The sequence below is a fragment of the Macaca fascicularis genome, chromosome 13, assembly GCF_037993035.2.
Source record: "Macaca fascicularis isolate 582-1 chromosome 13, T2T-MFA8v1.1".
Taxonomy (NCBI): Eukaryota; Metazoa; Chordata; class Mammalia; order Primates; family Cercopithecidae; genus Macaca; species Macaca fascicularis.
In genome coordinates, this window is record NC_088387.1 from 13,334,381 (window position 1) to 13,361,292 (window position 26,912).

The 26,912-nt window shown below is 52.2% G+C and overlaps 1 pseudogene; it reads right to left on the reverse strand.

Annotated features, from left to right (window-relative positions):
• Nucleotides 1-455: 455 nt before the first annotated feature.
• LOC135966718 (SH3 domain and tetratricopeptide repeat-containing protein 1-like) lies at nucleotides 456-17,484 on the reverse strand (annotated as a pseudogene).
• Nucleotides 17,485-26,912: the final 9,428 nt, after the last annotated feature.

The window sequence follows — 26,912 nt, forward strand, 5'->3', positions numbered from 1 at the left end:
GGCTGGCAGGGTGGTGTGGTGGTCAGTGTACTGGACTCTGCGTGTCCGCCTCTACCTGCTGTGTGACGGTGGGCCAGACACCTAACCTCTCTGTGCCTCTATTTCTTCAATGGCGAACAGGGACACTAGCAGCTCCCACATCTGGGCACAGTGGCCTGAAGGTTAAAGGCAAGGGTGGCACGAGACCTACAGCAAGAACTCTGAGCAGGGAGAGCAGGGAGCTGCCCAGAATTCAATCACCATCTCCCCTCTGGCCGCCGAGGAAACCGAGGCTCATGGTGACCTGGCCCAGGTCTGTTGGACTCACGGTCCTTCTCATCCCCAAGATCAGAGGGCTGCCACCAGGGAAGGAGCTGGCCCCTAGACACAGCCCAGGAAGCACACAGGGAAGGATGCCATGGGGACTTCGGTATGTTTTTGCAAAAAAAAAAAAAAAACAACATTTATTACTATTTGAACCCTGCTTTTATGCTTCCATTACCCAGAAAATGAGCTACGGGAGACACCAGGAGAGGCAGGAGATCATCCTCCTTGCACAAAACCCACTCCCTCGGATACTGTCCTCAGCGAGGGTGGCTGGAGGCCAACCAGGGGGCCCACCCGCAGAGTAGCAGAGGAGGTAGGTTGACCCTGTGGACGCTGAGCTCTGTGGCGAAGGTCCTGGCCTTCTGGTAGAAGAGCCACTTCTCGCAGTCCAGGAGGAAGTTGTGGGAGATGGTGGCTGGCCGCGTGTAGATCTTCAGCTGTGCCTTCTTGTTGCCCAGGTCCACGGCGGCTGCCAGTGCCAGCTGGTAGTACCCGGCTGCATCAAACGGGTCCTGAAGGGGACAGGTCATGGTCAGCAAAAGGGGGACTCGGAACCCGTCTTCCCAGAGGCCGTTCCTGTCTCCAGGTCATTCCACATGTCCATCCGATGCTGGCTCGCCCCATGAGCCCCGAAGCCTGTGACACTGCTGTGGTCTCAGCTGCAGGAGGTGGGGATGACCCTGACACCCCTGGAAGCCTTCCTGACTGTCCCTACGCCCCACTCACCCCAAGCCTCCTGCCCCAGTGCCACCCTCTCTGCAGGCAGTGGCTGCTTCCCCCATGGGCTGAGGTCAGGGCAGATCCTGCCTGCTCTGAGAGTTCCATGCAGGACTCGTGGCTCCAAGCCACAGCAGGGGCACGGTGTTGAGTGACCCAGGCTCCCCTCTGGCCCCTGTCCATGCTGACCATTTCCAGGCCCTCCACGGGCCAGGCCAGGTACAAAACCATCTCACAGGTGTCCTCTCTGGCAATGTTCCCCGAAATATTCACGGAGCGTGACTCCCCAGACATCCACTCCCATTGTCAATGCGTCTTTGGCTCAAACTCACCATCCCTGGGTTGGGATGCCGCCTCCCAGACCTCCTCCTTCACCCTCCCATCCCCCACCCGGCTTCTCCCCAGGCACCTCCTCCACATGGCGGTCACCCAAGGGACCTCTCTAAGACCCATGCCTGGCCTGTCCCTCTTTACCATCTCAAGATGGCTCCCAGGGCCAATGACAAAGTCCAAGATGCAGCAGTCCATTCCCTCACTGCCCCGCCCCACACACGGAGCAGGGGCGTGAGAAGGCCCCGAGTCACCGCCACTGCTCATCCAATGCCCCCTGGCCCAGCCGAACACTGGACTCTGTGCTGGGTGCATGGTTGAGCCTAACGTCCTTGCTTCCAGTCTGAGGGACGTGGGAGTGAACACTGACCACACAGGGTGGCCCGGGCTGTGGCAGAGGGAAGCCCAGGAGGCCCCAGACTCAGCCGGGGGTGGAAGGCAAAGGCTTCCTGAAGGGGTGGGGGCTTCCCAACTAAACAGGAAGGAGCCAGGCAATACATATGTCTCTGCGTGTGCCTGTGCATGTGAATGTGCGTGTTTGTGTTCCTGTGCGTGCATGTCCCTGTGTGTGTGCCTGTGTGTGCATGTCTGTGTGTGCGCGCCTGTGTGTGCGTGTGCGTGTGCCTGTGTGCATTTGCGTGTGCATTTCCATGTGCCTGTAGTGTGTGCTGCAGCTAGTGAGTGACAGCGTGAGCCAGTGAACACTTAATCCACCCTATTCCAGGGCTCACTCTCATGTGTAGACTACAGGGGACCCCATTTTAGAGGCAATTGGCAAAGATGCTCATTTACCCCTGCTTCTCTGCCAGCCTTCCAGGTCCCATCAAGCCTGGCTTTTTCTCCCACTCCTCTGGGCCCTGGGTCCAGAGCCTCCTATACAAGGAAGAGGGTGTAGCCTTGGAAAGACAGCCGCCCTTGGGGAATTCCAAGGGGGCCTCCCTCTGGGAAGCTGGCCTGTGCTGACAGCATAGTCACGATGAGGCCCAGAGGGCTGTGCATGGGAAGGAGGACTGTGCATGGGAAGGAGGACTGTGCATGGGAAGGAGGACTGTGCATGGGAAGGAGGGTTGTGCATGGGAAGGAGGGCTGTGCATGGGAAGGAGGGCTGTGCATGGGAAGGAGGGCTGTGCATGGGAAGGAGGACTGTGCTTGGGAAGGAGGACTGTGCATGGGAAGGAGGGTTGTGCATGGGAAGGAGGGTTGTGCATGGGAAGGAGGATTGTGCATGGGAAGGAGGGTTGTGCATGGGAAGCAGGACTGTGCATGGGAAGGAGGGTTGTGCATAGGAAGGAGAGCTGTGCATGGGAAGGAGGGCTGTGCATGGGAAGGAGGATTGTGCATGGGAAGGAGGACTGTGCATGGGAAGGAGGGCTGTGCATGGGAAGGAGGACTGTGCATGGGAAGGAGGGCTGTGCATGGGAAGGAGGTGAAGGAGGCCTCTGTCCCTCGACCCCAACCGTGGACTTTGGTCTCTCAGGTACTACTTGGCGCTTTCCTTTCTCCTGGACGGGCGGAGTGGGCGGCAGGCTTGACCAAGAGAGATAAAGGCCTCTTCTGGGAGGTCCGTCCCCCTGGGTCCCCGGCGTGCCCCTGAGCGGTGAGCAGCGATCCCCTGGGCCTGATACTTGGCACCTCCCTGTCTGGCTGGGACTTGGGAGGCCACAGAAATCACGTCTGACCACCAGGTGTCGCCAGTACTGGGCGGGGGCCTCCCGGGCAGCCCCAGGCCTGCGGTGGGGTATACGGGGCAGGGTCTTAGGGCTGCCCCAGCTCCCCATGTTGTTCTAAGGCCCCCAAGATCTCAGCCCCTGGACTGGAGTGCCCTGGCCCCTCAGCCCGTAAGGAGCACTGACACGAGGCTGGTGTGATGCTAAGGAGGGGCGGTGCCTGCTGGGCAGATGGGTGGAGACACCACAGGTCTCAGTCTGCCAATCTCAGCTCTCCACCCCTACAGGGCTGGGGGCAGAGGGAGCACAGCACCTCCCCTCGCGACACACCCGACCGAACAAGGCCTCAGCCTGGCTGGCTGGGGCCCCGCCCCACTGCACCTGCCCTGAGCTGGGGTTTCCCTGTCTGTGAACCCAATGGTAAGACACTGGTCTCACCCCACCCTTCCTGGGTGATGTGAAGATTCAAGGTGTCTCGGGACTCCAGGAAGGAGTTGCTCAGTGCAGGCTGGCACCCTGGGCAGGCTTCCTAGAGGAGGCGCCAGGATTTGGGTTGGATCTTGCAACGTGGATTCAATGTGAGGATGATGCCGTCCTCTGAAATGTCACTCTCCCGACCCTGTTTTCTTTGTTAAATGCACCTTGACACTTGACTGTCAAGACTCAGCTTTGGTGTCACCTCCTCCAGGAGGGCCCCCTGACTACAATCCCCCTTCTTTACGCAGAGGCCACCATTGCCCACTCATGTGGCAGCCTCCCTGGCTGAGACTGAGTTGAGGGTGGGGCCTGGCCATCTGGGGAGCTGGGTTTTACCTGCTAACCTTGCCGGCTCCTCCAGCTGGGTGTAGAGCTCGAGGGAGGACACTGGGCCATTCCTAAGAAAGGCTGGAACCCAGGCCTCTGGGGTCCGGGTGGAGATCCCACTCCAAGGGGGCCAGGAACACCCCGAGCCCTGCTCCTCCCACCCACCTTCAGGTCGTAGAAGATGATGTCACCGAGCACCAGGTACACCTTCACGTAGTAGAGGGTCTCCTCGTCGAACTCCAGCGGCGAGTTGCAGAGCTAAACGGCCTTGAGGTAGAAGTGCTCCGCCAGCTTGCCATGGTCCAGCCGGTGGTGCAGGGCGGCCAGCCGGTGGTAGGCCACGCGTTCGTTCAGCCGGTCCCCTGGGGAGCAGGCCAAAGGGGCAGGTGTGAGGATGTGGCTCCCTGGGGCAGGGAGGGCACAGGCCCCTCAGGAGCAGGTATACAGATCCCAGGCAGCACACCTGGCTTGTCTCCAGGCACCTGTGGTCACCCGGGCAGCTCTGGCCATTCCCTTCCAGGTTCCCAGACTCACTTTCCCATCTGCAAAGCAGAACTAATAAGGCCTGCCCCTGTCTACTGAGAGGCTTTGGCAAAGTCGGACTTGGATGGCCCAGTTCTGTGCCTACACATAGCCACCTGCCTTTGCTCACTGGTTTTAACCAGGGGAGCCCAAAAGCCATGCAGTGCAGGTGCTCCCGGGCTCCCCGGCTCCAGGCAACCCACAGACGTGACATCCGACTCCTCCTGGGTGTGTCATGATCAGAGCCCCCTACTTTGGGGAGTCAGCTGCATACCTACTGTGTACTGGGCCACGGGGCACAAGGCGCTGGGGCATGTGGCCTGCCTAGGGTTCCCTGTCTCTGGAGGGGGACAGACAACCCTGGCACAGCACCAGGGGATGCACGGCCTTAAGGGGCAGACTGCTGGAAGGCAAACTGGGATTTTATCAGGCAGAGAACCGTGTGGTTGATTAGGGTGGGAAGGGCACAAGAGAAAGGGAATGTGCCACTCAGTCTGGCACATACAGGGACCAACGAGATGCCTGGCATGTCTGGAAGGCAGAGGGCACACTGGACGGCCCTTGTGGTCAGCAGCGGGAACAGGCACAGGAAGCAGAGCTCAGTCAGGCAGGGAGCTCTGCACTGCGTGAGAGACCTCGGGCTGTGCCCCACAGCCGGACGGGGAAGCCAGTTGGGCAGATCTGCCTGCCTGGACAGGAGACCAGGAAAATCCAGCAGCTGTTTCAGCTCCTGGCCTGCAGACCTGGAGGCTGGGCTCTGGCAAAGTGTGGGTCCTGGCAGGGCGGGGGCTCAGGGGACTTACCCAGAGTGATCCTGAGTGCTAGGGCCATGTAAGCAAACTCCAAGTCCTCCTGGGGCTCCTCCAGTGTGGCCAGCAGTGACACCAGCTTGTTGCACAGCTGTAGCTGCAGCTCCACCTTGCGGTTGCCCGTAGTCACTGCCGGGGCAGGGCCCGGTCCTACCACACAGGTAGGTGGGGTCAGGTTTCCCGCAGCACCCACCTTGCCCAGCGCCCTCCTCAGAGCTCAAACACGTGCTTGGAGCTTCCCACACCCCAGCTACCCCTGCACCTTGACACAGCTCTGTGCTCTGGGATAACACACAGTTCAGACATCCAAGTTGGGGGCTGAAGAGTCACCTGAGGCCCATCCAGCTACACCCGATAGCCGCAGACCAGCCTCTCCCACCTGGGCACCGGAGGTCTGACTGGGGGGAGCCAGCACTCCTCTCTGCTCTAAAAACACCACATTGATCTGTGCCCAGGGCTGAGCCACACCGTGAGCTCAGAGGAAGGGAGAAGCCGTCCCACTTCGGGGTGCATGCAGACCTGGGCCTCCCACTGATATGCTGTGTGTCCTTTGACATGTCCCTGTGCCTCTCTGAGCCTCAGTTTCCTCATCTGGAAGATGGGGACAGGACTTCCCACTCATGGTTGCTTGAGGTCATCAGGTACAAGGGTAGAGCCATTATCACGTCCAGGCCCCGAGAGTTTGTTCCAGGCAGGGGCATGGTCAATATCATTCCCGGTCAGACCACTTGGAAACTCATCATGTGCATGGGTGGCCCTGCTTCCATTTGGGAGGCCTCTACCCTGCCACACCTGTGCCTCAGCCCTCCAGGTGCCCCACTGAGGCCCACCCACATCAGCCCACAGGCCAGCTCACCCGGTAGAAGGACAGGCCTTCCTCCCGCTCCCAGGCCCCATTGAAGAAGATGTCTCCAGCTGCCTCAAACAGCTCCAGTCCCAGGTTGGGGTCGCCTGTGTACAGGTCCACATTCTGAGCCACCTGAGAGGAGACAGAAGTTCCCTCAAGACCCACACCTGGCGAGGTGGCTATGCGCATCTTTGCCAGGCTCCTTCCTCTCCCACAGTACAGGTACACTTGAGCATTTTTCAGAACCTGTGCATGAGGGCTGCCCCCACCACTGGCATGAGGACAATGAAGTATGCTCCTGAGTGCTAGGAAGTGACTGAGCAGCTGCAGCCCAGGAGACCGACACCTGTGAATCCTACCACCAGGGCTAGCCCTAGCCCACTCCCCCTGCACTCAAACCAGTCTCTGTGGCCCCCAGATTGCTGGGAGCCCAGCCCCTGGCTCCTTTCTGCGTTGCCACATCCCTGCCACATCAGCAGTGTTTGTGGGTGGGCCTGGTCCCCTCTTGGCCATAAGCTCTTCATCCCTCTCCTCAGCTCAAGGAGGTATACAGCAGGTGCTCAATAATGAAAGCTTAATCAGTCTCGTGGGCTTCACAATTTGTTCCAGATCACACTGTGTTTGGGAAAGCCTCTGAAAACAGCCACTATGATAGATTCATTTTGTAAGTAGATGTGCCACATGTGGCTTGGAGCAAGTTCTTCTGTGTGTTAATTGAGTGGTCACATTATTTGAGCATGTGCTGTATACCAGCAGGTGCTGTGCACTGTGAGGGGCCGCGCCTCTGCCCTCAGGGAGAAGATGCTGGCCACCGGGGGAGGATGTGAGGGAACCAGTTGGAGGAAGGGAAAAGGCACACAACAGGTGCTCAGCAGTGGCTTAGGAATGAGTGGGTGGATGGATGAATGGATGAGGAGATGTAGACACATGGATGGATGAATGGGTGTGTGGATAGATTAATGCTTGGATGGATGGATGGATGGGTGGGTGGAATGATGTGTGTATGTATGTATGTATGCGTGGATAGACAATGTATGGATGGGTGGAGGGTAGATGATGTATGTACATGTGGATGGATAGATGGTGGAGAGACGAATGTATGGATAAACAAATGGAGAGATAGATGAATGCAGGGATGGATTAATAGGTAGATTGGTGGGTAGATGGATGAAGGACGGATGAATGAATGGACGAACAGCTGGATGGATGGGTGAAAGGATGGATGATGGATGGATGGAAGGATGAAGAGGTGAATGGATGGATGATGGAAGGATGAATGGACGGATGGATGGATGAACAGATGAATGGATGGATAGACGGGTGAATGGATGGATAAATGGATGGATGAATGAACAGATGGATGGATGATGGAAGGATGGATGGATGGATGGATAGATGGATGAATGATGGATGGATGGAAGGATGAACAGGAGGTGAGTGGATGGATGATGGAAGGATGGATGGATGGATGATGGAAGGATGAATGGATGGATGGATGTACACATGAAAAAGTGAATGGATGGATACACGGGTGGATGGATGGATGATAAAAGGATGGATGAATGATGGATGGATGAATGGACACTGGGATGGATGATGGATGAATGGTTGGATAAATGGATGGATGGATAAATGGACGGATGGATCGATGGAAGGATGAATAGATGAATGGATGAATGAGGGAAGGATGAACAGGAGGTGAGTAGATGGATGAGGGAAGGATGGATGGATGATAGATTGATGGATATATGGACGAATGGATAAATGGATGGATGAATGATGGATGGATGAATGATGGATGGATGGAAGGACAAACAGGTGAATGGATGGATGATGGAAGGATGGATGGATGAAAGGATGGACGGACGAACAGGTGGATGGATGGTTGCTGAATGAACGATAAAAGAATGGATGAATGATGGATGGATGAGTGGATGATGGATGGATGAATGGAAGGATGAACAGGTGAATGGATGGATGATGGATGGGTGGATGGATGGATGGAAGGATGAGCAGGCGAGTGGATAGATGATGGAAGGATGGATGGTGGAAGGATGGATGATGGAAGAATGAACAGGTAAATGGATGGATGAGGGAAGGATGGATGGAAGATGGATGGAGGGATGGATGAACAGGTGAATGGATAGATAATGAAAGGATGGATGGATGGAAGGATGAGCAGGTGAGTAGATAGATGATGAAAGGATGAATGGATGGAAGAATGAAGAGGTGAATGGATGGATGATGGAAGGATGGATGGAGGCATGGATGAACAGGTGAATGGATGAATGAACAGGTGAATGAATGGATGGATGGACAGGTGAATGAATGGATGATAAAAAGATGAATGATGAATGAATAAATGGACAGGTGAATGGATGGATCATGGATGGATGGAAGATGGTTGGATGGATAGAAGGATGAACAGCTGAATGGATGGATAATGGAAGGATGGATGAAAGGATGGATGGATGGACAAACAGGTGAATGGATAGATGAACAAGTGAACAGATTAATGAATGATAGATGAACAGTTGGATCGATGACAGAAAGATAGATGGAAGGATGGATGGATGGACGAACAGGTGAATAGCTGGATAAAAAGATGGATAGATGATGGATGGATGCATGATGGATGCGTGGAAAGATGAACAGGTGAATGGATGGATGATGGAAGGATGGATGGATGGATGGATGGATGGATGGATGGATGGAAGGACCCACAGGTGTATGGGAAGATGATGGAAGAATGGATGGATGGATAGTTGGTGGATGGATGGAAGGATGAACAGGTAAACAGATAGATGACGGAACGATGAATGGATGGATAGACAGGTGAATAGATGGATGATAAAAGGATGGATGAATGATGGATGGATGAAAGGACAGATGGATGGATGATGGATGGATGGAAGGATGAACAGGTAAATAGATGATGGAAGGATGAGTGGATGGGTGGATGGACAGAGAGTGAACAGCACAGGGGCCCTCCTGCATCCCTTGCCACTCACCTGGATGTACAGGTCTACCAGCTCGCTCTGCTGCAGGAGGTAATAGATCTTCCCTGCTTGCAGCCAGGCATGCGCCTCCTTCTCTTCTGGAGGTCAATGAAAATGCCCAGACTTCGTTTGGTGTAGTCCAGAGCGGATTTGTAGGCCCTGGAATCACTGGAATCAGACACAGGTGTCAGAACAAGGGCTCTCATCCTCCTGGAACCAGTCTGCCTCCTCCCGTGGGTCTGGTGACAGATGAATCTGGCATGTGGGGACTGGGAACGGCCCTCTTGTGTGTGCAGTGTTCTGCCCTTCCCAGGCTGCTGGGAGGGCCAGGGTGAACACACACGGCATGGAAAAGATGAAGGACATCCTTCTGAGGGAATCGAGCATCATGCTGCCCTGTGGCAGGAGGAGTGTGCTAGTCCATCTCCCCTGCCTCCCAGACATGGCCTGTGTCTTCTCCAGATGCACCAGGAGCCGTTAGTGTTCAGAGGCTATCTAGGCCGATGGTTCTCAAGGTGTGCAGGCATCACAGTCACCCGGAGGACTGTCCTTATAGCTTGCTGGCCCTGCCCCCAGAGCTTCCGGCTCCACAGGCCTGGGGCAGGCCCTAGAACTCCCACTTGCCACAAGCTCCTAGGTGACATGGATGCTGCTCTGCTGGTCCAGGGACTACACTTTGAGAAGTATGGCTCTAGCACACTGGCCCATTTTCCTTCTGTGAACCTGAGGCCAAGACTGGAGCCAGTCTCCCGGGTCCCCATGGAATCTGGCCCCTTCCCTGCTCTCTCAGTAAGTCCAACACTTGAGGGGCTGTGACTGCAGCAATGTCACCAGGCCCTGTGGGTGGGGTGGCCAGGGCCATGGTTACCCCACCAGGTCAGCATGCTCGGGGGAAGCCCAGTGGGCCACATATGGGACGTGAGACCTTGAAACCCTGCCCCAGGGAAGCAGGTGACACAATTGGCTCTGTCTTATGTGGGAGAGAAGCCACAGGTGGCTGCTGTGGTCACATTTAAGGGGACAGATGAAGGCCAGGAGTGAAGACTCGGGGCAGGCAGAGGTCAGATGACAAAGGCCACCATAGTAGGAAGAACAGCCCAGTGTGCATGTACTGTCTCTGCTGGGGTTGAGATGACCTTTGACCCAACAAGGGAGACTCAAGCTGGGACTCACAAGCCAGCAGCAGCCCTGGGACGACCCCAGACCCACCAGCTCAAAGCATCTGATGCCAAGGAACCAAATGATCCAAAGGAAAGGGGCTGAGGAGGCCCTGGGCCAGCTTCCCTGTGCCCCCCTCCCAGCCCCCCCAACCCCCTTGCCCCCCTCCACACCCCCACCACTGCAAAGCCAGCCCTCACCGCTCGGTGCCCAGGGGCCGGTAGAGCTGACTGGTGGTCTCCAGGAGCTGCCCCCTCCAGCACCTTGTCCGCCACCTTGCGGGCAAGGGAGAGCTGGAACTCGTGGTAGATGACACACTGGGTCTCGCTGGGCATGACGACGCTGTAGAAGTAGCACAGCCACTGGACGGCCCGCAGCTGGCCTGGGCAGAAGACAAAATGGAAGACGTCAGCCTCCCAGCATCGAAGCGAGGCTGGCTGGGTTCGGAGGCCCCTGCTCTGTGCTTGTCTCTTTCACACCTCTGTGAACCTGGGCCCCATAGGCGGGGAGCCTGGGCTCAGACAGGCCATGCACCTGTGCAAGGGCAGGCGCCGAGCACACCGTGACATGGGCACAGCTTGGTGCACATGCTCATGGTACAGGCTGGCCTTCTTTACAACTCCCAGGGCCAAGGTCCTGGCCAGGCTCGGCCCCTGCACCAGGCCATCTATTTCTGCTTCACAAAGCCCCTCTGGCCAGGACCAGGGCCGTCTTCAGCCTGAGATGATGAGACCAGGGGCACAAGTAGCCCCTGTCGCAGATGGAACCCTGAGAGAGCAAAGCCAAGCGTCATGTCTGCCACACATGGCATCATGTTGGGGGAATGGGGTTCAAAGCCGGCCCCTGGCATTTCCACACATGCTTCTCTCATGCAACCAGGCTCCAAACCCACAGGCTCGCTGGCCTCTCCCAAAGCCAGGGCGCTGGGAACGGTGGAAAGCTTCTGATTTTCTAGTGTCAGAAACATTCCGAAGATTAACACTGGAAACCAGGTACGCCGAATGGACATCTGTCACACACGCCCCCCAACAACAGCTGAATACAGAGTCCTCTCGAGCGCCCATGGGACATTCCCCCATGACAGACCATGTGCCAGGCCACAAAATGAGCCTCGGTGAAGGGAGAAGGACCGAGACCAAAGCAGAGGTGTTCTTCAGCTGTACTGGCACGAAACTGGAAATCGACAGTGAAGGAAACGTGGGAAATTCAAAAATATGTGGAAACTACACACTCCTAAACAACCAGTGAGTCAAAGAAGAGACCATCAGGGAAACTGAAAATTAATTTGAAAAGAATACAAACAAATGCACAGCCCGGGCCAGCACGGTGGCTCACGCCTCTCATCCCAGCACTGTGGGAGGCCGAGGCGGGAGGATCGCTTGAGTCCAGGAGTTTGAGATCAGCCTGGGAAACATGGTGAAACTCTGTCTCTATAAAAAAAATACAAAAATTAGCCGGGTGTGGTGGTGCACATCTGTAATTCCAGCTACTCAGGAGGCTGAGGCATGACAATGACTTGAACCTGGGTAGAAGTTGCAGTGAGCCAAGATTGCACCACTGCAACACAGCCTGGGCAATAGAGCAAAACTTTAAAAAGACAAAAAATAGCACAGTGTATCAAAAACACCAAGATGTAGCTAAGGCAGTGCTGAAAGGGAAATTTATAACTGTAAATGTCTACATTCAAAGAAAGAAGAAAAATCTCAAATCAAAAGCCTAACTTTGCACCTTGAGAAACTAGAAAATGAACTAAACCCAAAGTGAATAAAAGGAAGAAAATAATAAACGTGAGAGTGGAAATGGGAAGTAAAAATACAGAGAATGGAAAAACAAAAGAGATAATCAACAGAACCAAAAGTGGGTTTTTTGAAAATAATAACAAAATTGACAAATCTTTCACCAGACTGACCAAGAAAAGAAAGATGGGGCACAAACGACTAAAATCAGAGACTGAGCACCATGGCTCACGCCTGTCATCCCAGCACTTTGTAAGACCGAGGGGGAAGGATCGCTGAGGCCAGCATTCAAGACCCCCCTGGGAGAACATGATAAGACCCCATCTCTAATAAAAATAAATAAACAATTACAAACCCAAGTTTCTAAAATCAGAAATGAAAGAGGAAACATTATTGCCGACCTGACAGAAATAAAAGGATTCCATAAAAACACTACGAACAATTGTACACCAAGAAACCAGACCATCTAGACACAACAGCCAAACTCTTAGAAGGACACAAACTACCGAAAGTGACTCAAAAATGACCCCAAGGAAGCATGTGGGGTGTCAGCCCCGCCCTCCGTCTCCTCGACCGTTCAGCGCAGGGTGGGGAGACAGGGAAGCATGATCCCCGTTCCATGGCCTGCATTTCCAAGTCTGAATCCCCCAGCACCCAGGGGAGGGCCTCGTAGGAGGAGGTGCCACAGACTATTGTGCCAGGAGCCACCGGAGGCTGCAGCGGGGGCTGGGGCGCGGGGTTCCTGGAGGGTCTCCTTCCAGTCACAGAATGCCCCTGGGGAAGAAGCCTGGGTCTGAACCCCCCAACCCTCCTTGGGCAGATGTGTGGGACCGGGGCCCCTTCACACGGTCCTTTCCAAAATCTCATCCCTCCTAGGGCCAAGAGTGGGTGCCAGGCCTGTGCTGGGAAATGAGCACATTCAGATTTGGGCACAGCCCCTGGAGCTCTGGTCCAGGCCACAGGAGGCACCTCTGAGTGGTCTCACTATGCCATGACAAAGCGCTGCAAGGCAGAGGGCAGTCAACAGTATCCCTTGTCTCAGCCATTTCCCTGCACTCAACTTCCTCATCTATTCTCTGCAGCCTACATTTCGGACAGCCCTGCCCACCTACTGTCCGTTCACTGCTCGGTCTGCACTGACTGTTCGATAGCACTCCATGGCTCCCCAGTGCTCTTGGGGAAAAGGCCAAGCCACAGCCTGAGGCCCCAGACCCTGCTTAGCTCTCCAGAAGAGGTTCTCACTATCCAGCACCCAGCCCACCTACTCCCAACTCTGCACCTCCCTGCACAAGCCCTGCTCACTCACCCCTGCTCACACCACACTCATCCCCGCTCCCACTCCCGTTCACTCACCCCCACTCACACCCCACTCATCCCCACTGACACTCCCGCTCACTCACCCCCACTCACACCCCACTCATCCCCACTCACATTCCCGCTCACTCACCCCCACTCACACCCCACTCATCCCCACTCACACTCCCGCCCACTCACCACCACTCAAACCCCACCCATCCTCGCTGACTCACCCCCACTCTCTCACCCCTGGGCCTTCACACAGGCTACACCACCAGCCCCTCATCCACACCTATTACCTGACTAAATCCTCTCAACCCTCTGGTCCCAGACTAAAGAGGCTTCCCTCATCCGGGGCCAAGTGCTGCCCCGCCATCACGCCACTCACCCTTTTGTGGCTTCTCTGGCCTGAAGCTCACATTCCCACGCTCAGCACCTCCCTCCCGAGGACCCCACAAACCCCATTTGTGGGTGTGGCCTGGCACACTCAGCACAAGCTGCTTTTGCGTGAACTGCTCTGCGGCTTTGGGCAATCGCCGGCCCCGTGTCCTCTGTGAAGTGGGATGACCGGTACACAGGGCTGCCGAGATTCCAAGCAAACACAGGCACAAGAACTGGCGTTCAGGGCCTGGCTCATGGAGGGGCCCCAAGTCCCAGCTCAGCACAACATGCCTTGATCCCAGGGTTATGTCTAGGGATTCCCAGCATGCAGGACTTTCCATGCTCAAGGCAGGATGGTCCCTGGGCAAACCAGGAAGAATTGGCTGCTTCAGTAGGGCACAGAGGGCCTGGCCCTGCATGGGAACGGCCTGTCTCCAGGGCGTTTGCAAACATCTGCTGCTGGCCATGACTCAGCACTTTCGATGGTGGAAAAACCACCACTTGTTTCTGAATCACAAACCCTAGGTGTGCCCTGACCCAAGTGGTCCCAGAAGGCGCACAGGAGGAACTGGGGCACTCACTCTCCACGTGGTCCATCTCCACGGCGACCAGAAGGGCCCACTCGTAGTAGCCCTTGCACTGCTGGGCCGGGCCCTAGCGGGTGAAGAGGTAACCCAGGAGTATGTGGGTGAAGTCCCGGCCACACTCCCCACAGGGAAGCCTCGAGAACAGACGTACAGCCTCCAGGAGGTAGTGCTGGGCCAGCCTGCTGGCACCCGCGTGCAGGCACAAGGTGCCAAAGTTGGCCAGCAACACTGCCTGGTTCCTCCGCTGGCCCAGGTCCCAAGCCACCCATAGGGCGTGGTAGTAGCCCTCGGCTGCCTGCCTCGTCCGTCCCGTCCTCTTCAGAGCCACGGCCACCAATGTTGGAAATCACACCCTCCTGGTCCTCGCTGACCACCACTGCATCCTGGACAGACTGCAGGATGTTCAGGGCCACCAGGCTCTGCCCATGAAGCACATGCAGCCAGGCCAGGGCCACCAGGGGGTCCACGATGGCACGGACTCTGGTAACAGCACTGGTTTCCACCGACTGTGTCATGAAGGTGATGGCTGGGCCATGGTAGCCATGGTGGCTGTACGGCTGGGCCAGGCTGGCGTGGAGAAGGCCACGCAGTGCCTGGCCTGTGCCTGGGGTTAGGGAGGCCAGCGCTCGCCTGAGGTAGTGGGAAGTCTGGGTGGGGAGGCTGTGGGGCTGGAGGGCGTTCTGGAGCACCAGGTTCACGTTCCTCAGCGAACCAGCCAGCGAGTCCTGTGTCCTCAATGAGGCCACCTTGACACAGGTCAGCACCAGGTAGGGCAGGCACTCGCGGCTGTAGATGTCAGCCAGGAGTAGGCAGCAGTCTGAGAGCCACGCAGTGTCTGGGGCTCCCGAGTCCCTGTGCAAAAACAACAGCTGCTCTAGGAAGGGCAGGGCCTCCTCAGGCTGCTTGAGGTGCACGTGGTGCCTGGCCAGCAGGAAGCAGGCCCGGGCCTAGGCCTGCTGGCTCTGGCCACCCACCGCCCACTGCAGCACCAGCTGCAGGAGCTCCCCGTCTGCCTCGGTGCTGCAGATGTGGCCGGGCGTCCCCAGGAGCAGGGCCATGGCTTTGGGAACCACCTGTGTACACTTCTCCCGGTTCTGCTTCCAGTAAATGCTGGCCAGGTTGGCGTACACAGCCACCACCAGGAACAGGTCCCCAAAGCTGCCCTCCAGGACCCCCAGTGTTTCCTCCAAGTACACCTGGGCCTGGGACAGCTTGAGCCTCCTGCTGCACAGCCGCCCCAGGAGGAAGCAGAACCTGGCCAGGGCCATGAGGAGGCCACCGTTCTTGGCCGCCCCTGGGGCCTGTGCCAGGCCCCCAGTCAGCTCCTCCTCGTCGCTAAAGCTGCTGAACATGCTGCTCAGCCATGGCAGCGCGATGTTGTACAGGCCACAGAAGCTGGCCTTGAATCCAGAGGTGTTCAGGAACAGCAGCAGTGATCTCAGGGCCTCTGGATCCTCCCAGTTGTCCTCAGTTTCCAAGCAGAAGGAGGGCTCCTCGGGGTCCTGCAAGCTCACGTTGCTGGATGCTACACAGAGACCCCAGGACGCTGGCTCCTGGGGGCAGCCTGGGCAGGTCTTGCATTGTTCCAGAACATTCTTCACCTTCGGCAGGGTCTCCTGTGGCTCCAGGCCCAGGAAAGGTGGAGGTATTTCTGCAAGTCACAAAAACACCTAGACAGATTAGAGTCCAACAGTGAGTCCTTGGTCCACTTGGGGCAGGATCCCCACATCCCCGTCCTCTGTGTCCCTGGAGCAGCTTGCCATGAGCCCTTGAGAATTATGCGCAATGCAAACCCGGGGTCTGGAGCACGTACGAACTCCGGGGACACACAGAACACGCAGGCCCGTGGCCCGACTCTCCTACAAAATCACCCTTCTGTCCTGCTTTGTCGCCACCTCACAGCATGGTTTTAGGAGACTATGTCAGCTCAGTGATCCCTCAGAGATGCCTTTCCCTTTAGAAAGAATCAAAGCCTTCTAACTGGACCCATGTATATGCAGCACAACAACTACAAATGTAACTTTTGTCAGCATGTTGGGCCCCCCGGTGGGGTACAGGAATCCATGAAATCCTCAACAGCCAATCAGAGCTATGGATCAGCTCAAAAGCTGCTATGCAAAATTGGTAAAGCCACCGACGGCACAGGACAGGGGTGTTGTACCCATGTACCCAGCTCCGTGCAGGGAAACGGACCATCCCTGCAGGAAGGATGGGAAAGCTTCCAGGCCCCTGTGGCCACTTTCACCTTGGATGGTCTGAAAACCTGAAGCCCACGGTTCCTAGAGGGTAAACAAAGGCCAGACTGCTCCAGCAGCCCACTGGTGTCTGCTGGCTTTGCTGGATTCCTAGCCAAAGCCCCCTCCCAGAGGTGAGCAAACACGCGCATTTCCTGTTGGAAAACCTGGGATGAAAGGAGGCATTACTGGGAAGGAAAAAACTAGATTTAAACAGACTCTCTGTTTCAAGCTCACATGTAAAAACTATTTTCAATACAAACTGTCTCCTTATTCATCTGTAAAGCCTTGGAATTAAAAAAATAAATAAATATGATTTAGAGGCAAATGTGACTTGACTACACTAGATGAGCTAAGAAATCTCCCCCACCCGGCAGAGGCACACAGCCCCTCCCAGCCACTACCCTGGCCTCCGGGCAGCTGGAGAGCCACGTGCCTTTGCTCCAGAGACTTTGGCAGAGAGTGGAACCACCCCCTCCCTGAGGCAAAACTACAACAGCCTTCCCTTCCCCACTGGCTTCCCGGGCCTCCTCTGGGACCTTGTGCCTGCATCCCAAATGTACTGGGATGGATCCCATTCCCAGGGAACTTCCAAGGGCCCTTGGTGCATCCACATCACCAGGCTGTCCACATGTGGGCCCTGTGTGAGGGGAAGCGACAGAGTCGCACAGGGGAGACGGGAGGGCCTCCCTGAATCAGCCCCTCAGGAAGGAGCAGACCCTTCAGGGACCTCAGTCGAGGCCCCTGCAACCTAAGGCTCTGAATTCTGCTCCCCGCTGAGGACTGTGTGGCCTCCCATCTCTGAGGCAGAGCACAGGGCAAGCTGCAGCTTCTCCAGGTCATGAAAAAGGAACCCACAGCTACGTGTGGGCCCCAGCAGTGGAAAGGATGCCCCACCTCGGTCGGGGACCAGGCGCTGGTCAGCATGTTCATTGGAAGAAGTGTGGGACCCCACAGCCTCCAGTGCCAGAGTAGACGGGAGGTTCAGGCCCACCTCTGGCGACGTCCCCCAAGCCCCCAGCCCGCACCACAGAGGGGTGACTGTCGCATCCAATGCCCACTGTACTCAGCTCTGTCCCCTCCCCCGGCATTACCCCAAGGCCCAACTCATAACCAGAGGAAGCCTGAGCCACTGGCAAAACCCACCTTGTTCCTGTGGCTGTTCGGTCTCAGCTTCCTCTACTGAGTCTGGCAAGGGAGAAAAGAGAAGCAATGAACACCCCCAGCCAGCACCTCTGCTCCCATGTCAGGTTGAGCTGGTGTCGGTGTTGCAGGGTGAGAGCATTGCAGGGTGCAAGGGTTGAAAGTCATATCATCCTCTTCCCTCCTGGATCATGGGAACAACATCACTGGGGGGTGTACACTTTCTGCGATATTGGGAGTAACATCGTCTTCTGTGCCTTGGAATATTAAGGACAATATCACGGGGGGGCGTGTACATCTTCTGCAATATTGGGAATAATATTAACCCCTCTCCCCATGCATACTAGGAAAGATATCAGAGTGGGTGTTCACCTCCTGCGATATGGGGATTAATACCATCTTCTCCCCTTCTGGATATCAGGAAGAGTATCACACGGGGGTGTACGGTGTCTGCGATACTGGGAGTAATATCAACCTCTCAGCCTTGGAATATTAAGAAGAATATCACAGGGTGGATGTACACCCCCTACCATATTGGGAGTAATATCAGCCTCTCCTCTCCGTGGATATTATGAACAATATCCCAGGCTGGATGTACGCCTCCTGCTCTATGGGGAGTCATATCCCTTCCAGGATACTCATAACAATATCACAGGGCGGGTGAACACAGCCTGCGATACTGGAACTATTATCATCCTCTCCCCATCCGGATACTGGGAACCATATCACAGAAGAGCTGTACCCTCCCTGCGATATTGGGAGTAATATCATGTGCTTCTTCCATGAATATTAGGAGCAATGTCACCGGGTGGCTGTCCATTCATTCCTATGTTGGGAGTCATGTCATACTCTACCCCCTGGATATTAGGATCAGTATCACAGGGTGAGTGTACACCTACTGCGATATTAAAACTAAGATCATGTTCTCTGTCCCTGGATATTAGGAACAACACCACAGTTAGGTGTACATCCCCTGCAGTATTAGGAGCAATAATATGATTAATTAGTAAACATCAATGATCGATTTTAATAATTATCAGGCTGATCTCGAACTCTTGACCTCAGGTGATCTGCCTACTTCAGCCACCCAAAGTGCTGTAATTACAGGCGTGAGCCACCGTGACCAGCCAACACTTCTTGACATCTCTTTTTGGACCTCAAATTTAGCATGCCAAAAACACACTTTTGATTCCCCCTGCTATAACCCACTCCTTCCATAGTCTTCCCGATCCCAATAACAGCATCTCTAGTCTTCCAGTTACTCAGGCCAAAATCCTTGACATCATCCTGAAAACTTCTTTTTCTCTCTCTTGTCATCCAACCCATTTAAACTCTCCTTTCAATATATATGCCAGACCTAACCACTTCTCACCTTCCTCATCATTTCCAACCAGGTCCAGCCCTCATCATAGCACTTTGAGTTACTGCAAAAGCCTCCCAATTGCCAGGCACAGTGGCTCATGCCTGTAATCCCAAGCACTTTGGTAGGCCAAGGCAGGTGGATCATCAGAGGTCAGGAGCTCAAGACCAGCCTGGCCAACATGGTGAAACCCCTCTACTAAAAATACAAAACATTAACCAAGCATGGTGATGGGTGCCTGTACTCCCAGCTATTCGGGAGGCTGAAGCAGGAGAATCACTTGAACTCAGAAGACAGAGTTTACAGTGAGCCGAGATCGTGCCGTTGCACTCCAGCCTGGGTGACAAGAGCAAAACTCCATCTCAGGAGGTTAAAAAAAAAAAAAAAAGCCTCCCAACCCACCTCTCTCCTTCCACCTTTCACCCTGCCCTGCATTCTACCTTCCTCTCTAAAACATTTCAGAAGAGAAAAAAATTATATCCACAGAGAGAGAAAGTACAAATGGGGTGAAATGTTTGGGGAATCTGAGGGAAGAGTATATGGGAATTCTCCGTACTATTTTTGCAACTTTTCCATAAGTCTGGATTATTTCGAATTGAAGAATTAAACAAAGAAAAAAAAAAAAAACACTATCTCCCTTTGTGAATCCATCCTGTCTTTCCCCTGGCAACTTAAGGACGCTCTCAACTAACACATCTATTTTTTCATGAACACTAAAAGAAATGTTGCCTAGCTTTGACTTTCTGTGCTTGGCAGCAGAAGTGTGTGTGTGTGTGTGTGTGTGTGTGTGTGTGTGTGTGTGCGTTTCATATATATGTGTGTGTGCATATATATGTGTGGGTTGTATGTACATATAGAGAGGGAGAAATATATATGTGTGTATATATATAAATATATATTGTATATTTACAACGGTAATGTGTGTATATATATAAATATATGTGTGTGTGCAGATATATATAATACATACCCCATAGCCTGTCCTTAACCAGTTCTAAACTTAGTCGGAAAAATACATACCTAAGCAGAGAATTTCAATTTAATATGATGAATATTTTGACAGAGGGATGTGTTGCTATGGAACACGTTGCTAAGACACAAAACCTCCTAGATGGGACAATGAATGAACAAAGTTTTCCACCTATAGGCACCCCCTCTGATATCCCCTCAAACCTTTATAGTTATATGCATTTGCTTCCCCCAGGACCCTCGTTTCATAACGGTTAGTCCTAGAGCCTAGCAAGTTCCTACTACAGCTGGCAAACATATGCCATTCAAGAAACAGTGGCAGAGTGAATGACGAGTTAAGAACCACTTGTCAGCCAGTGCTCAGTAATACAACATGCACTGGTATGCAAATTATATTTTTGTTGAAAGCAACAGCAGGATCACAAATTATCTTTCCAGAGAAAGCAAACCTCAAAAGCTTCTTTACTCTACTAAAGCACGTTCTAAGAAGCTCCCCTTATATAAAAGAAAACCTCCTCATTCGTTATCAATGGCATGTAAACCTAATAAGCCTCCGCCTCTGATGACACCTCTTCCATCCCCAGGGCTAGATAAAGGAGGTTCCGGAAACCCTGGTAGTTGTGAAGGTGGCTCCCAGCTCTGACAGTCTTGAACCCTGCGGGCGCGGAGGTCACACAGCAGAAGAACAACCGAGGCAAGCATCATCAGGCTTCGAGTATGTTTGAACCAGAGACGGCAAATAGGCTGCAGCCAACTGAAAACACCAGAGATTCATGGTGGCCACCTGAGGGGTTGTGCTCTTCAAAAAATAATAATAAAATAAAAATTAAAAAATTTAAAAAGGAAGAGGTCAAGAATGCCTCAGGTCTGACTGAGACGTGTATCAGTGACTAACACCCCGTATGGCAAAAGTACTGTGGTGCGCTTTGGGTACTCACAGCTGCAGCAGTATTCAAAGGCGTGTGCTTCCCTAAGACTAAGCCACGGGAATACCCCCAGCAACACTGCCAGGAGAAACGTCTCCCATGGATTTGGCTAGAAATACAGTTGTCTTTAACAAATTAACACTGAATAAATCCTGACTTATTAGAGCCTGTGAGAATGACATTCTCAATGATAACAGTTATCACTACAATCTCCAAACATCTGCGATCCTGCAGGGAGGAGCTGTGACAGTGCAGGCCAAGTGTCCAGAATGCTTCCCAGACTGCCTGTTACAGAATAAAAGAAATGAAACCCCCTGTAAGAATGTCTTCCCTCACATTTAGCCAGTTGTTCCTTTGTGTGCATCTCTGTGCTAACATGGCCATTCTTCCCCACAGCCTGAAGTCATATGCTAAAATCAATGAGACTCACATGAAGCCAGAAACGTGCAGATGCGAGGAAACCACCACAAAGGAAATGGGCTGGAGAGTGTGGCCAGGAGGATGGTACTTCCTGGGAAGCAATTACTTCATCTCTGCCCATGAAGCAGGTAGTTGTCACTGTCCCCCAGGCCCATATCAGACACTCAAAGTAGGTTCTAACCAAACTACCTCCAACAAGCAATGTAAATACACCACACAATTGGCTTCTGAAAGGACACCTTGCAACCAACAGGAAACTGTAAGCACAACTTTGACAAACTGTGAAACTAAAAACCTTGGAAAGGGATAAACACTGCCACATTTTGACTCAAATACTGTTACGTGGTAGCACTGCGATAATTCACTGAAACAAAGAATGAATGAGGAATACGTTTATATAGGAATCAGAGGAAGCATGACTAATCATTTAAAGAAATAGGTCAAGAAACTGCCACGTTCAAATGCTACCGTGAGACACTGTCTGGGCCTTAGGCAAATTCACTTCTCTTGGTCCTGTTTCTAGGTTCATCAAAACCCAGCTTTGGACTAGGGAATCTGTTGCTTCCCAAAGCCTTCCTTCTGTGATTCCAGCCCAGATTTTAGGATTTTAGGACTGCTCTCCCACTTGGTATATGAAAGCACTTTCGATGTAGAACAGCAAGAGTACATTTCTGTGTTGAATGTGGTTTGGGACCTACCCTATGAGGCAGAATATCATCATGTAACTTTAAGCATGATGCCAAGGCACACTCTAGATAAGGATAACACATAAGATGTGGCCATACACCTGTGCGTGCCTGGCAGGGAGATGGAGAAGTCTCATTTAATGAAGCCGGGGTGCCTGTTGCACCTGAACATCCTCAGTCCACATCAAGTTCACAACGTCCTTCTGACATCAAACCACAGGTGTCACATACTTTTCCATACTTTCCACCCAAGATTAAAATATGCAGAGCACCGTGATAAAGATGCCTTCATTCCCAGCATGTTGGCTCTCATTCCGTAGAATTACATACTTTCGGTGCAAAATGGTGACCAGGTTGCAGCGGCAAGCAAGACTGGGCTCCGTGGGGACAGCAGGCCCTGCAGGAGCCACCACTCCTGTCTCCACAGTCTGATGCAGCTGCAGAGAAGCTGTGGCTGAGGCCATTCACTTTGTGAGAGAACCGCACAGGAGGGAAAAGGTAGGGAAGGTCGGGAAGAGGGCAATGTCATGCTTCTGAGCCCAAGCCGAGCCATCGCATCCCCTGTGACTTGCACTTATATGCCTAGATGGCCTGAAGTAACTGAAGAATCACAAAAGAAGTGCAAATGCCCTGTCCCGCCTTAACTGATGACATTCTACCACAAAAGAAGTGAAAATGACCGGTCCTTGCCCTAAGCGATTAGCTTGTGAAATTCCTTTTCCTGGCTCATCCTGGCTCAAAAAGCTCCCACACTGAGCACCTTGTGACCCCCACTCCTGCCCACCAGAGAACAACCCCCCTTTAGCTGTAATCTTCCTTTATCTACCCAAAACCTATAAAACGGCCCCATCCTTATCTCCCTTCGCTGACTCTCTTTTTCGGACACAGCCTGCCTGCACCCAGGTGATTAAAAAACTTTATTGTTCACACAAAGCCTGTTTGGTGGTCTCCTCACACGGACGTGCGTGACAGACAGCTGCAGAGCCAGGGAAGGACCTGTGATGAGAACAGAATGGAATGCGTCTCCCTGTACGCACACTCGGATTTTATGACAATGTGCGCAGGGGGCTGAACTGGATGCCTGAGAACATTCCTCCAAGTTCTTTTGCTGATTTTCTAAATATTGGTGTAAAATCTGAACTCAGACAAAATTTTTTTAAATCACTTCAATCAACATTTTTGTCTAGTGCTCAGCATCATGTCTACGTGATCATCTAGAAAAGCAACTTCTCTTCTAAGGCTCACATCCTCCTATAAAGTCCCAGGGATTTTACCAGGGAATGCACCTCTCGTTCACATCAAGAACACACAAAACTACCATTAAATAAATGCTTAATTTGCTTATATAATTTTTTAAACACCCAGATTTGAAATACAATAGAGAAGATAACTTTCGATAGCTCTGCTTTCCAACTGCGAACTGCGGGTGAAGAAAATAACCTGCCATGATTTCTAACCAGTCAACAACCTGTCTTCCCTGGCTGCAGTAGGAGCAATCTTTCTGAGCTCAGGAGGAAAAAGAACCCAGCTGGTTAGGGGACAGACAATCATCAGTTCTCAGTGGGCTCCCCGAGTCCCAAATCCCCATGTGATACGTGGAAGTAAAAAGCTATCAATGACCAAACATCTGAACACTTATCCCGCCTCGCCATCTGATTCTCCTGCCATGCAAATTTAAAATTAATAAGCCTGCTGTTAGAGAACAGAGTTGGTGCTGCATCTGTCTTCCTAAAATTATGGATAATTACCAGCCCACAATGGCTTCTAATCAGATTTGAGTAGTCCCTTAGACAGGAAGCTAAAGTACCTCAGCCCTAAACTGAGAAGAAAACAGAAACTGGAATGCTCTAGGTTTGATTTTTTACCCTTTGCTCTAAAGTTGCTGTTCCCGAATCTCCTTCTAATGTCTTGTTTATAAAATGTATGAGAAACAGGGAAATTTAAAGACATGATAGAAATGGCCACTTTTTCTAGGTACAAACTTTGTGAACATTATTTTCAGCTGCTGGGCTTTTTCTCCACAAACTGTGAGCCTGGAGTACATTTTCTCCCTCGTGGTTACACATTCAGAGTCAGGGAAGGTGGCTTTAGCAGTAAAGAGGGGAGTGCAGTGAGAAGTGCCCGGACACTGAGAAGGGCAGACAGGGACTCTACCTCGGTGGTCTGCAGCACTCCTGGGCCTTGGCCTTTATTTTTCTCTCTGTACAGGGGATCTAAAGGCTCGTGATTCTAGGCCACGACAGCTCTTCATACACACATACGCAAACATCACACGCCTATGTGAAAAACTGTGACACTTGGCTGATTTCCTGAAGAAGTTATCTTGTATCATTTCTACTCAAGTACTCCACCTCCTTCCAGACAAGTATCTGAGGATGATGGGCTATCCCACAGCCATGTGTGTAACCTCTCCTGCTTACGATCCCTGTTCACATAGCGTTTTCCAAAAGCATTTGGTGGGAAGTGACAGAAGAAAGAAGAATAAGGTTCTTTCAGCCCATTCATTCATTCATTCATTCATTCAACAAATATTGACTAACTATCTATGTGCCAGGCACTGGTGATATAACAGGGAACATGTATTTTTGTAGGTAGAAACAGACAACGAAAAAGTATGTTAAAGAGAGATCAATACTCTAGAGGAAAATACACCAGGAAACAGGAAAGAAGAATACCCCTAGCCACCCTACACTGGGGTGACGCTAGCGTTACAAAATGGAAACAGCGGCCGGGCGCAGTGGCTCACACCTTTACTCTCAGCTCTTTGGGGGACTGAGACAGGCAGATCACCTGAGTTCAGGAGTTCAAGATCAGCCTGACCAACACGGAGAAACCCTGTCTCTACTAAAAACATAAAAATTAGCTGGACGTGGTGGCACACGCCTATAATCCCAGTTACTCAGGAAGCTGAGGCACAAAAATCACTTAAACCTGGGAGGCAGAGGTTGGAGTGAGCCGAGATCACACCACTGCACTCTAGCCTGGGTGACAGAGCAAGGATCTGTCTCAAAAAAAAATAATAATAAAATAAAAATAAAATGTAAACAGAGAATAAGATACCAAAAAAAAAGAACATGAACGATTAATTGTAACAAAAGCCTTTGTAAGCTGATACTTCCCTTCCTGGATCCTTGCCCCTTACAAATGGAAAAAAAAGGCGGGTAGTGGGTAGCATCAAAATGATGTTTTAAGATGGCTTCGGCTTTCAGATGTCTGACAGCCATACTCATGTACTTCAAGGAAAAAGCTCTAGCTCTAGAAGCCATCTGGGCAATGGTTTAATGTCTTTTTTTTTTTTTCCAGAGACTTTTAAAATACAGGAAAACGTGTGTGTTTATTTGGCTGCTCTGTGCCTGCACACGTGCAAACTGTGCTAACGGGTTTTTCCATGTTTTGCTGAATTTGCCAGCTTGCCATAAACAGGCTTCCATGTCTTAATTGTCTATAAATAGCACAAACACACAAAAATGCAAATCAAGACAAGCTGTCCCTTCCGTTGCTGCTACCATGATGACAGCGAGCGACAATTGGCCAAATCAATATGCGGAGACTGAAGCTGTCGGGCAGAGAGCACAGGGTCCACGGCTTTTCCCATAGCATTTAAAGAAACAAGCGGAAACGGCTCTCCACACAGGACAGACACGTCCTTTGTTCTTTGAATCAATACTGCCAATGCCCAAAATACTTTCTCCATCACACTATCTATATGGAATTCAAGTTCCTTCCAATACCATGAGTAACACCAGTGATAGACTATGTTTAGCCATAATGACCCATTAGCATTCATTTTCCTCTAAAATGTTGAAATAACAACATTGAGTGTGGGCTCACGAGGTGCCAGGCTCTGAGTTTGATCTCGTTTAGTTCTCATTGAAATCCTGCAAGATCAGTACCATATTCTCTCATTTTTCATAGATGAGGAAACTAAGGCAGAGAAAGGCTAAGTAAGTTGTCCATGGTCACAGGTATTTAGGAACTGTTCTCCAAACTTTCAAAAGTTAGCTACTGCCACTATTTCACATGGGTTTTTGTTTGTTTGTTTTTGGATTTTTGGGAAAAGGTCTTGCTCTGACCAGGCTGGAGTGCAGTGGCATGATGATGGTTCACTGCAGCCTCGACTTCCCGGGCTCAAGTGATTCTCGCACCTCAGCCTCTCCAGTAGCTGGGATTACAGGCATGAGCCACCACACCTGGCTAATTTTTTAATTTTTGTTTTTTGTAGGGATGGGCTTTCACCATGTTGCCCAGACTGGTTCCAAACTCTGGGCTCAAGAGATCCTCCCAGATCAGCCTCCCAAAGTGCTGGGATTACAGGTGTAAGCCACTGGGCACAGCCCTACACATGTGACTTATACAAAGTCAGAGCAGTGACAGGAAGAGAACAGAGACTTCAGCGAGTCTCCTGGCTGTTGTAACACCATATCCCTCCTCCGTACCGTAATGTGTCTATACCCACCAAGCTCCTAGACGTTGAAGGCAGGCCAGCTCAGAGACGAAACAGCAGTCAAGAAAGGGAAGATGCAGACATGCGTCTTGATTTCAGCTCGAGTGTGCCTCTCTGCCCTGCAGCTGCACAGGCAGAAACCAGGGGCCGTGAGTCTCAGGCAGTGTTTGGTTCCTGGCAGGTCATCTTTTGGGAGACCATCCCATACAATTAGTGTTACACTTCTCAAAAAGGAAGTGTGACTTTTATAGAAAAACCGATTCCATTTGGGAGAAAGGCCTAATAAAACCACAAATGCATAGCACATTCATACAACAACAAATTCAATTCATCTGTCACAAACTGAAATCCCAAAGCCCTCTGGGCACGCAGCTGCTTTTCTGAGCTGAAATTCAACTCCAGTTGAGAAACAGGTCAACTTTTCTAAAAAGATTTCTTTTTCACATGCCTTCAATAAAAATTCCTTTCCTTCACTTGCCATTTCCCAGATTTAATGGCTCTGTTGGCCTTCCTCTCATTTAGGCCATGAACACTGACTGCATGTCTGCTATGGCCGGGACTCCAAGGGAGG